We start from the raw sequence: 13521 nt of genomic DNA on the forward strand, positions 1-13521 counted from the left end.
AAAAGAATTTTTACACAACAGAAAACAGATAGTTATTGCAAACGATGAGAAATCGGATGAAGCTATGGTAATATCCGGTGTGCCACAAGGTACAGTGCTAGCTGCATTGCTGTTTGTTATTATGATTGCAGACATAGACAGCAATGTTAAGGAATCGGTAGTGAGTAGTTTCGCCGATAACACAAGAATAAGTACAGAAATTACTTGTGATGAAGAAAGGAACGCGCTACAAAGAGACCTTAACAAAGTATATGATTGGGCAGAGGTAAATAGGATGGTATTTAACTGTGATAAGTTTGAATCAATAAATTATGAAGATAAAGAAGGAAACCTATATGCATATAGGGGACCTAATAATGAGACAATCACAAATAAGGAAGCAGTTAAAGACCTTGGTGTGATGTTGAATAGGAACATGTTATGCAATGATCAAATAGCAATTCTATTGGCAAAATGTAAAGCAAAAATGGAAATGTTGTTACGGCACTTCAAAACAAGAAAAGCTGAACACATGAATATGCTTTATAAAACGTATGTTCGTAGTCCACTTGGATGTTGCAATATGATATGGTACCCACACTATCAAAAGGATATTGCACAAATAGAGAGTGTACAAAGGTCCTTTACAGCTAGAAAAGAAGAAGTTAAGGATCTTGACTTCTGGGAAAGACTACAATTTTTAAAATTATATAGTCTAGAAAGGAGAAGAGAACGCTACATGATAATTCAGGCATGGAAACATTATGGAGCTAAAAATATCAGAAAAAGCAAGCCGAAGTAGATTAATAGTGCCCAAAACTATACCAGGAAAAATAAGGACAGCACACAAGACATTAATCCACTACGCACCAGCATCGACAATGCAGCATCTATTCAATGCGTTGCCAGCTCATCTGAGGAATATATCAGGAGTGAACGTAGATGTGTTTAAGAATAAGCTCGACAAATATCTAAGCTGCATCCCAGACCATCCAAGATTGGAAGATGCAAAATATACCGGAGATGCACTAGCAACTCTCTGGTAGACATTAGAGGTGCCTCACTCTGAGGGACCTGGGACAACCCGAACAAGATGTAAGTTCTGTAAGGTAAGGTAAGGTCTCTCTCTCTCTCTGACTGTGTGTCTCTTATTCCTGAGGTAGGAAAGAGATTTAGCCCCTTTCCTTCTATTGTAAGTGACCGACTGATGGGGTAGCAACCTCATCCATAAATGTTTTGTGAGTGCCAGAAACTAACGCCTATTGGAGGCCGTTGAAAATGCAAGGAAGATAAGCCATTCTTACACCCAGGTGAGATTAGGCGGCAGGTGTGCCACCTGAGACAGGAAGTCCATTAACTCAGTAATATATGTATACATACATATGTGTATTATATACATATATGCACATATAACATACATACATGCATACATTTAAGCAAATTCTGGAAGGGACGAGGGCTCAACCACCTGTTCATACATAATAGTTAATTACCTTGTTTGTTACCGAATCTATATTGTTTGAAATGCTACCATGAGAAAAGTTTTTTTTTTTTTTCTGCTCCTACATGTCAGTTCTGTAGACAATATACCACATTTTAGTGAACAAGACCGCAGCTGATGGTCGAAAGTTGTAATTTACTGTACAAGAAATATACATTTTATATAACTAAATAAAGATTTGACATCATTTGTGGATTATATCTCCATATATATATATATATATATATATATAATATATATATATATATATATATATATATATATATATATATATATATATATATATATATTGTAACAACATTGATGTAAGGATGAAGTAAGAGGCTTTGGATAGCAACCAGGTGTTTATCTGCAAAGAATTTTGCTTTTCATTGCACATTGTCAGTTCTCATGCAATAAAAGCATCATATGCAAGTTTTTGATTCATTTAACAAGTGGTGCGACAAGGCAATTGAGCCAAAGAGTAGGTATATATAATACCTATATTTTTTAAAAACAATTTAGTAATTACAAATATAAAGACTTGTGCAAGTACTTGAGTGTTTAGTTCTTATCTATTTACTACGAAGAACATCCTGAAGGACGTTGCAGGAATAATTCAGGAAAAAAGAGGTTTAATGAAATCTGACATGGAATTCTTGTGGTGAACAGAATTACAAACTCAAAACAGAATCCTTCAAGATATGCACACCTTAATATTTTGTTTCCTGAATTTTGAAGTGATGTAAAATGCGTATATTAGTTCTCAGTTCCAATGATGAACTTTTTTCTTAAAACCACTGCTCAATGATCATGCCTTAGACGTGTGACCGAGTCCCTTTTCCGGAGATATTGCCTTATATATATATATATATATATATAGTATATATATATATAGTATATATATTATATATCTATATATATCATATATATATATATATATTATATACAGAGAGAGAGAGAGAGTGAGTGAGAGAGAGAGAGAGAGAGAAGAGAGAGATAGTATATATATATATATATATATATATATATATTTTATATATATATATATATATATATTATCTCTCTTTATTTATATATATATATATATATATATATATATCTATATATATATATATATATATATATATATATATATATATATATATATTAATATATATATATATATATATATATATATATTATATATATATATATATATATATTTATATGTATATATATATATATCTATATATATCTATATATATCTATATATATCTATCTATCTATCTATCTATCTATCTATCTATATTATAAATATATATATAGTATTATATATATATATAGATATATATATATATATCTATATATATATATGATACTAATACTATAGATATATATATATATATATATATATATCTATATATAATTATATATCGATATATATATATCTATATATATATATATATAAATAGTATATATATATATCTTATACTATATATATATTCTATCTATCCTATCTATCATCTATCTATCTATCTATCTATCTATATATAATATAATATATATATATATATTATATATAATATATATATAATAATATATTATATTATATATATATAATATATATATTATCACTTATACATATATGGCTAAGGGGTCAAGTGCTGCCATAAGACTCATTATAAAGTAAGGAACCTTAGGTACCTTATGATTGAAGGGATTTGATTCAAGTTTTTACCACTTATTGAATAACTAATACTGAAAATACCATCATCTGGAAATAAAGAAATTAGACCTTTAACTTTATGAATACTGCAGTAAAAAAAACATGGCTATTTTTGATAAATCCTAGTCAAGAAAGTTGTATTAAAAATAATTTTTCTCACGATAAGAGAAAGATATATAGTTATACTACATGTTGTTAAAGGTTGATTAAATATGGCTCACTCTTCTTCGAGTTATGGACCTTCACTTTTTCATAAAAGTAAGTTTTGAGAAAACGGGGAAAGAAAAAAATCTTGACTTATTTTGTAATGACAATAAAACCATAATTGTTACAGGAAAAGTAGTTATCTAAGTAATTAACATCCCCTGAAATTTACAAAATAACGGGATGGGAAAAAATGTGATCCATACTTGGTTTCCTTTAAGTGATTGAAATTCGTGACATTTCTCCAATGGAGACCTTTTCAATTCTCTTAAGGTTTGTAGACTTTATATATTTCTCTTATAATACATATCTTTTTTGCTCCTATTATGGGAGAAAAGGGGTTGTCTGAAATGCACTAAAAACCAGGGAGGAGTGGCATGATTCATAAAGTACATCGTGGCAATAGGTGGCACTCCCTAGGGCAATGATACTAAATATACCTACAACTTAGAATTTCCGATATTTCTTTTATTCGTGAATGCACCGCGTTTCCTGTATATCCTGAGGAAATAAAACATTATATGTATTCTATTTTGTCAAGGAAAATAAATTGACTTATAAATTATTTAAATTATGACAACAAACTTCGTACACGTGATGAGGAAGATTGCTGTTCATTTGCGTGTCTCGATCTATATTTGCTTGATCTACATGTTGTGGTTATTTTACTGTAAAAATAAGTGAAGAAATAAAAAAAAGAGAAAATATAAAGTTGTAATCATAAGTAAAAAAAATACAAAACTTTATTTGTAGATTATTGGGCTCAGTAGGCTACTTGTACGGTGCCACTTTTACAAGTCCCTAGATAATAGGGAGCTCTTGAGCGAGTTACACTAATCTCCCGTTTTCTTCGAAAGGATGTCTAGAGAGAATGGAATATTTTAGTGGGTGACAAAACTATATCAAAGGTTAAAAAAAAAAATACAGGATTAGAAATTGTTTTTAGTAGTTTAACGACGATTTGTCGCTCACACAGAGCCACACAAGCGATGATCCTGATTATTGTCAATAAACCAACCTAAATTGTTATAGCAATAGGGCTTCAGTATATGTTTATTGAGACATAAAATAGTCCACAAAGTCAATAACTCAACAGTCTAACTTCGTGAATATGAAAAATATTCCATTCTCTCTAGTAGTAGCCTCGAAGAAATCGTGAGATTAGTGTAACTCGTTCAAAATCTCCGGATCATCTAAGGACTTGTAAAAGTGGCACCGTACATGTAGCCCACTGAGCCCAATAATCTACATATAAAGCATTGTATTTTTGTACTTATGATTACAACTTTATATTTTCTACTTTATTTCTTCACTTATTTTTACAGTAAAATAACCACAACATGTAGATCAACATATTATTATAAGCAAATATAGATCGAGATACGTAAATGAACAGCAATCTTCCTCATAACCATTCACGTGTACGAAGTTTGTTGTCATAAATTAAATAATTTATGAGTCAATTTATTTTCCTTGACAAAATAGAATACATATTATTTTTTATTTCCTCAGGATATACAGGAAACACGGTGTCTATTCACGAATAAAAGAAATATCGGAAATTCTAAGTTGTAGGTATATTTAGTAGCATTGCACTCGGGCGTGCCACCTACAGCCACGATGCACTTTGTGAATCATGCCAATCCTCCCTGGTTTTCAGTACATTTCAAATTAACCTTTTTCTCCCATAATAAGAGAAATATATGAAGTCTAGAAACCTTATGAGAATTGAAAAGGTCTCCATTGGAGAAATGTCACGAATTTCAATCACTTAAAGGAAACCAAGTATGGATCACATTTTTTCCCATCCCGTTATTTTGTAAATTTCAGGGGATGTTAATTACTTAGATAACTACTTTTCCTGTAACAATTATAGTTTCATAGTCATTACAAAATAAGTCCAGATTTTTTTTTTCTTTCCCCGTTTTCTCAAAACTTAATCTTATTAAAAGGTGAAGGTCCATAACTCGAAGAAGAGTGAGCCATATTTAATCAACCTTTAATAGCATGTAGTATAAATTTACTATCTTTCACTTATCGTGAAGAAAATAATTGTTTAATACAACTTTCTTGAATTGGATTCATGAAAAATTACCATGTATTTTTAACTGCAATATTCATAAACTTACAGGTCGAATCTCTTTATTTCCAGGTGATGGTATTTTCAGTATTAGTTATTTGAAGGTGGTAAAAATTTTAATCAAATCCCTTCAATCATAAGGTACCTAAGGTCCTCTCTTTATAATGAGGCTTATGGCAGCACCTAACCCCTTAGATATATATATATATATATATATATATATATATATATATATATATATATATATATTTATATTATATATATATATATATATATATATATATAGATATAGATATATCTATATATATATATATATATATATATATATATATAGTATATATATATATATATATATATATATATATATATATATAGATAGAGAGAGAGAGAGAGAGAGAGAGAGAGAGAGAGAGAGAGAGAGAGAGAGAGAGAGAGAGAGGCAATATCTCCGGAAAACACTGGTCAAACGTCTAAGGCATGATCACTGAGCAGAGGTTTTACGAAAAAAGTTCATCTTAGAATTGAGAGCTAAATATTAACATTTTACATCACCTCAAAATTCAGGAAACAAAATATAGAGGTGTGTATATCTTAATTCTGTTCTCCTCAAGAATTCCATATCAGATTTAATTAAACCTCTTTTTACTGAATCTGAAAATTCTTGCAATGTCCTTCAGGATGTTCTTCATAGTAAATGGATAAGAACTAAACACTCAAGTAGTTGCACAAGTCCTTATATTTGTAATTACTAAAAAAAAAAAAAAAAAAAAAAAAAATATAGGTATATACATACTCTTTGGCTCAATTGCCTTGTCGCACCACTTGTTAAATGAAACAAAAACTTGCATAAGATGCTTTTATTGCATGAGAACTAACAATGCACAATGAAAAGCAAAATTCTTTGCAGATAAACACCTGGTTGCTATCCAAAGCCTCTTATTTCATCCTTATATCAATGTTATTGTGTAACACTACAAGAAATGAATTTATAGTGACATTCTACTTTAAGATTTATAATTGTAAGAAAAGTGAAGCAAAACCAAGGTAAATGACTTGAGCGCTTCAGCTTTCATGAAATTGAGCACCTTACAAGATAAGTATTCCGTAAATTCATCCGTTACAAAAATCATTGCCGTTACAAGAGCGAGCGTCACTGAAGCCATTGATCAAAGTCCCATTCTCCCTCCCATTCTTCTTCTTTCCGCGTTCTTAACTCTCAACTCGGGAAGGTTGGATGATACCCACATCTGTGCAAGGGCAGCACTCCTGACGGGCTTCGTTGATGATGATGATGGTTATGATGATTGTAGTCGTCTTGCCAGGGGCACGGTTTAGACCTTGAGCAGGGCATTCGCAGCATCGGTCTAGATTGATGGCGAATTTCCCTGGAGCTTGTCGCTTTGCCAGGGACGAGAGTAACATGGGCTCCTGTTTTAAAAGTAAATAATAAGCTTCCTTCGGGTAAACCACATGATTATTTAGAAATATAAATTTCTCTATATAGTTTGCAAGACCATGAGAGGATTACACCGAATATGGTAGTATTCCAAAATGGCTGGAAAGCTTGGTATTTTATAGCTAAGGTGACAGAATTCCATTTCAAAACTTTAATCATATAGGATCGAATATGAATACCTAGAAAGCTCAACCGTCGGCGCATTATGTAAGAAACCGCAGCTATGAAAAGCGACTTCGTCAGTGAAAGAGAGAGCTAGGGACCGTGGTTGGGTGGCTAACTGCGAGGGGAAAATGAAAGGAGATTCAAAGTCCGGATGACAGTCTACCGTACTTAATGGACCTTGAGACTTATCCGTTTAAGCATCGCAACGAAATAAAAGGAGCCATTTCAAAGGCAAATCTACTACTACGAACTACTTTATGCACTGATGAGCTTCCGTAGGAAACGCACCGATTATTGGCTTTCTCTTCCGATAGGTAAACGTGCATACGCCGGAGTCAATTCAAGGTTAGTTCAGAAGACGCGGCTTGAAAATTTGTTATTATATATATATATTATATATATATATAGTATTATATTAATATATATTAATATAATATATATATTTATTATATATATATAATCCATATTAATATATATATATTATATATAATAAGAGTATTATTAGTACATATATAATATATATATATAATATATTCTATACATATATGATAACTGCAATATTTTTAGCAAATTGCATCTTTCAAATCTATTCTTTTCGTATTAAATTTCAAATTTTATTATTGTCATCAATAGGTTGATTATAATATTCACATAAACTTAAAAAGAGAGAAAAAAGCTCTTCAGTGGATTCAAGATAAAATAGCTTTGTGGAAAATAAGGCTTTCTACGCTCTATTTAAGAAACTGGATGAATTGTCAGATACACAAAGCGATGACATAAAACAAGTTTTCCTATGCAGCTAAACTAACGAACAGTTTCCTAATTATTCCGTATCTTGGAAAGACAAACGTGTCTATTTAGAAGAACTTACGGCTGCTGGTTCAGGAGCAGGCAATGCCTTGGCGTAGAAATAGTAGGCCATCGCCACTAACAGAAGAGACAAGACGTAGGTCTTCATTGTGGATATGGCTTGTTTTTTAACTGATTTAGGGCGAAGCAAGAAAACCTGGAAAAATGGCTGGGGTAAGGTTTTATTTTCCTCTGCTATATCTTAAACCATCGTTTTACAAACGTCGGTTCATTTTGTCTGGGTGATTGGTGGGAATAGGCACATACATGGTGACTGTTTGGGTCTACAAAACCTAAAAGGACTTTTGAAACACTTCTGTCATCACAGTAACAGACTCATTAGTATATGACAAATAATAATTTGACTTCCCTTTGAGTCGTAATATTTACAGAATAAGTGCTAATGAAAATTGACTAGTGATATCAGATTGTTTAGGTCACAGAATTTCAAATACATTTACAGTTTCTACGCTATTCTAAAGTTTATTCCTCTTTATCTACGAAAAGATTTTCTCATTAATAAATATAAGTTCAACTCCAAATTTTGTCAAGAAACTTTGACCCTGAAAACATTAGACTTTTGAAATGCTTTCATTTAGCAAAACATGCTAAGTTCATTATTTGCATTGTATGTATTCGTTATATTAACTTTTCAGTATATGAAATCAAGAGAAAAGGCTATCTAGCTGATGAGTGAGGAACAAAGAATGAATAACCAAATTTAACAACAATAGAAAACTAACGATTCACTTGGAAAAATATGATGATGACGAATGCAAAGATAACAAGGAAGATACAGGTAACATGGTAAGGAAAGAATCGGAGTAACACCAAGAACTTGCCTTCTGCGAGCTGTGAGCTTCTTGTCCTGCTGCTTTTTTGATGTTCTGGGTCTTCTCACGACTTTATATAGGCAAGTGGCTCCTCCCTGCTCCAAAGAGGGGCAGGGGTATTGCTGTACGTATCCAGTGAGATGGGGCGAGAACATTGTGTTGCATATGGGGATTCCCAGACAAGGATATTTACCAGTTTGGGGATGATGCAAGGATTGTCTTTAGTGACGTCTCCGAAGCTTTTTTGCTTAGCACAATGTCTGTAAATAAATAATAAAAAATCTAAGAAAGAAATGGTAAGAATAATGTTTGTCACTTCCCACCACATGGTCCAGTGGGGAAATTTAGGTATGCAACGTTTTTCAGAAAGTACGTCTTAGTATCTATGTTGAAAAATACAGAAAACCTTTGTGTTTTGTCAAAGCATAATAATTGCTATGTAAACTCCTTCTAGGATTAAAGAGGTAATTATGCTAGGTCGCCATATTGAAGGGTATTCATAGTAGTATTATTTTTGAGAACAGAAGTAATTCAGCCAAAATTTGCTGAATGTAAATTGGATCATATTTTTAGTATCAATTTTTGTAATCATTTGTGATTTAGTTCAGTAACGTTGAAGGTGCAATTAACCTCACTATTCAGCTTGGACTTTTATCCAAAACATTTAACGATTCACCTGTTATAACTCCAACCTCTGAAGACATGAGCGAGATATTTGCCGACAGATGGCACCTCATTACCGTCTTGTTTATATTCTCCTCGTATCCTTGTTTGACAAGTTATTTTTATTCAGAGTCGTCTATGGACGTCAGATTATCATTAGTATCGCCATCACTTTCATTAACGTTGTTGTTATTACCATATTTGAAAATCTGGGTCCAATAATACTTTTTTTTTTTTGTTCTTTCACTTTTTTCACACACGAAATTCAAGTAAAAGGAGTCACGTTTTACATATGCCCTGTATTAGGTATCTTTTATTATTCCGGGAATTTGCATTAGAAGTCTACCAGATTTCTTTCATTAAAAATGTTTTTTTCTGTGTGTGTGTGTTTCCTGATATAAGAGCGCTTACGTTTGTTCAGGAAAACATTTGCTCTCTTCATAAAAAGATTCTATTTATTCAGGTTTTCTTGTTTCAGCCTAATCGGGTGAAAAATAAAACTCTTAATCGCAATGAAGACCTGCATCTTGTCTCTTCTGTTAGTAGCGATGGTCTGCTGTCTCTACGCTGAGGCAATCCCAGCTCGTGAACTAGCAAGTTTACACCTTCCTAAGGATAAACGTGCGTAATTCAGTTCAGGGTTATTTCAAACGACAAGATTATCATCTATGATTCAGCACGTGAAAAATTCAGAGCTTTCTCGGCCTCATCGATCAAAGTTACAAATCACATCGTAGCAGGTTGACCAAGAGGGGGATTTTCTTTCCTGTTTCACAAATCTTTAGACAATATAGTGAATGTGACAGATTGCTGGGGCTTCAAGTGACAGTTGGGCACTCTAACTGAACGATTGTATGAACAATTGTCTGAACGATTGTCTGTATCGTTCACAAAAACACTGTGTATGGGCTTGTCTGAATGCAAAAATGCAAAAATGTCTGTCATACACAGGTTTGTCTGCCTATATAAAGCTATCGCGAGCGTCTGTTCTGCAGAGGATGCCATGTCTTCCCGAGACAAAATCTTTGTTCCGATTGAAATCTGAATAGTGTGTGCGTTTGTCGATAACGACAATCGTCCAGACAATCGTTCATACAATCGTTCAGTGCATAGAGGCCTTAAGATCCTAATAATTAATGTTTATATGCCCCGTGAAAATAACAATCATTTTTATCAATACAACATGATCCTATGTGAGTTACACAGCATTGTTCTTCACTCTACTGCTGATCATGTTTGTATAATTGGGGATTTTCTCATCCCATCAAACAATTTTATAACGAACTTACTCGCTTCCGTCAAAATCACGCTCTCCAAATCAGCTAAATAATACTCCCCTTCCCTCTTCCTATATATATGTACAAAATAGAACAGACATAATTACAAAGTCCCAGCTGGACCAGTACGTCACGTTTCCACAACTTCATGATTCAGTTGTGACCTGCACCATTCCCTACGATCTTGCAACAAGTTACAATCACATCCTCTTACAGGTGTCATTCAATACACCATCCCTCCCTACCATGAAACCCTTAGGCCTAACCGATCTGTTGACTGGTATTTTAAACACCACCAAAAAACCAAATCCTTTAGGGTGACAGTGGAAAAAAAGTTGCGTTCAATAGTTCAAACGGCAGACGCCTTACTTGGCACCAACCCAAAATGCATAAATGACCACCACAGGAGTGATCTGAAAGAGTTTCATTCGAATATAATGTCCGATAAAGTAGCCTCCGGCAGGGGGATACTTTTAGTTTTCACCAAGGCAACTCTCGTAATGTACATGTTTGGAATGACTCGGTTAAAGATCTTTCAGGGTCCTGAGATCTTTATGCCCATTCACGAGAAATGTTTTTTTAATAATCTCATTTGTTGTTCCATGATTCCCAATAAGAACTGTAATAGGGAATCATTCGTTATATCAATATAAAAAATATTGTTAAGGTAGAGAAGTGACTACACAGTTCACTGCTTCTGTTAATTTGCCTGCAAAAGGAAAAATGTTTGCTATCGATTTTGTATCTGATAGTAGCTACCCATGTCTGACAATCCATTCGCAGCTTTGTGTATTATGTTGATCGCGGAAACCTTATCGTTCATTATCTCATTTAAGGGCTTTGCGGGCGTAATGTTTGCATGATTGGAAATGTTATTTTATTTATTTGTTAATTTATTTATTTGTTTGTTTTTAAAAGAAAATCGTTTTTCTTTACTTTTCAGATCTTAGATAAAGATTGTTTTTCTTTAGTTTTCAGATCTTAGATAAAGAGCAAATTATGAATTCTTGTCTTTTGAAATAACCCTGTACTGAATTATCTGTAGGAAGAAAATTCATATTTGGTCTGAGCTGTTCACATAAGTTCCTTAGTGATTAGTGCTTCGTTGTCATGCCAAGGGGATAAGTCTCAGCAAGGGCCATTGAGTACGGTAGACTCTCTGAACCTTGTTCTCGACCTTGAACAAAAAATAATGACTCCTTCATTTCCTGTCTTTTCTTGCAATGGAGCCCTCCCCACTCATTCACCTCTCTACTGCAGCGATGAAAATTACCTTTCGTAGCTACAGCTTCATACATATCATTGCAGCTAGGTTCTCTAAGCATAAATACCCAATTGTAGGTCATCAATCTTTTTAATAAGAGCTCTGTGTCACAAAAACTATCAAATCATCTTGACTTTTGAATCTTTTTGGAGTACAGTCATTTCCTGTAATCCTTGCATGTTCACTTATGTTACCGAAAACCTCAATGGCGGGATAATCATATAGTTGAGCAAAGGGAAAATTTACGATTTGCTATTCCAGCAGTAGCCTGTTTTACAATCGTCAAGTCAGTGCCAACCTTCGGAAAACTAACATCATCAACAGAAACTCCCGACAGGATTGCTACTCGTGCCCAGGTATGAGCACCATTAGACCTTTCTAGGTTCAGGGTCAAAAATGCACAAAATTAACGCTCGGGAGTGGGAATCTGGTCAGTTATTCTAGTTACTTTGTGTAAACTTCTGCTAATTTGTGAAATGCCTGGAGCTCCCATTTTAAGCACATTAATATCCTTGGGAATGATTTAACTTAGTTTTTCCCCAAGTCTTCATAAGATCTTGCATTCTTTAAGCCATAGTAAAGCCTCTCATAACAGCATAAGTATAGTGGAATGGAATACAAAATCTAGGCCAAAGGCCAAGCGCTGACACCTGTGTGGTTATTCAAGGCTGAAAAGGATATTGATAATATAGAGATTTCAAAGACGTTCTTTGTGGCAATAGATTTTACTCAGGAATGCAACTCAAAATAATTCACAAATCTTTCCAGCATCAATGTTAACTCTGCCGGGACTCACACTTCTCAGTTATCGTCGGGATCCGTTGTAACTCAGGGTTCGACTGGAAGCAGCAGTTGGCTGATTCGTACTCTGCTTCAAAGTCTCCTGAGTGACTCTTGACAGTCATCTCGGCATGTATAGTAGCAGTTTCCTTTCCGGAGATGTCTCTGGACATCTTCATTTCGAACTAACCAATGACGAGAAAGTGGCCAATGTTATTCATTGGCATGATACGCTATTTATTTACTTGGAGTGGCTTTACAAAGAATTCTTTAAAAATGACCAAATTACGAGTTCCCTAACATTCTCTAAATATGTGAACATAAACATAACCTGAGAGAATTCCGAGCATCTTGTATATAGAAAATATTTTAACTCTCGTACTTGGTACCTTAACCAATTGCTTCATGTATGAATAGTCTCCGGCACAGAACTCATCATATGACCTCATCAATGCAAGTTACAAATCACATCGTAGCCGGTTGCCCAAAAAGGAGCTTTTCTTCCCTGTGGCACAAATATTTAGACAATATAGTGAATGTGATAGATTGCTGGGGCCACAAGTGACTGTAGGGTACTCTAAGATCCTAATAATTGATGCTTATATGCCCCGCGAAAATAACAATAATTTTGATCGATACAATATGATCGTAGGTGAGTTACACAGCATGTGTGTATATATACATAGATGGGTAGACTGCCCAGCAAATTCTCTAAATCTACAAACCATTAATCTGAGATATATGGACAATCTCTCCGTAAGCACTGGCCAAAGGAATGTCTAT

This window comes from Macrobrachium nipponense, chromosome 9 (assembly GCF_015104395.2).
Source record: "Macrobrachium nipponense isolate FS-2020 chromosome 9, ASM1510439v2, whole genome shotgun sequence".
In the NCBI taxonomy this organism is placed as follows: domain Eukaryota; kingdom Metazoa; phylum Arthropoda; class Malacostraca; order Decapoda; family Palaemonidae; genus Macrobrachium; species Macrobrachium nipponense.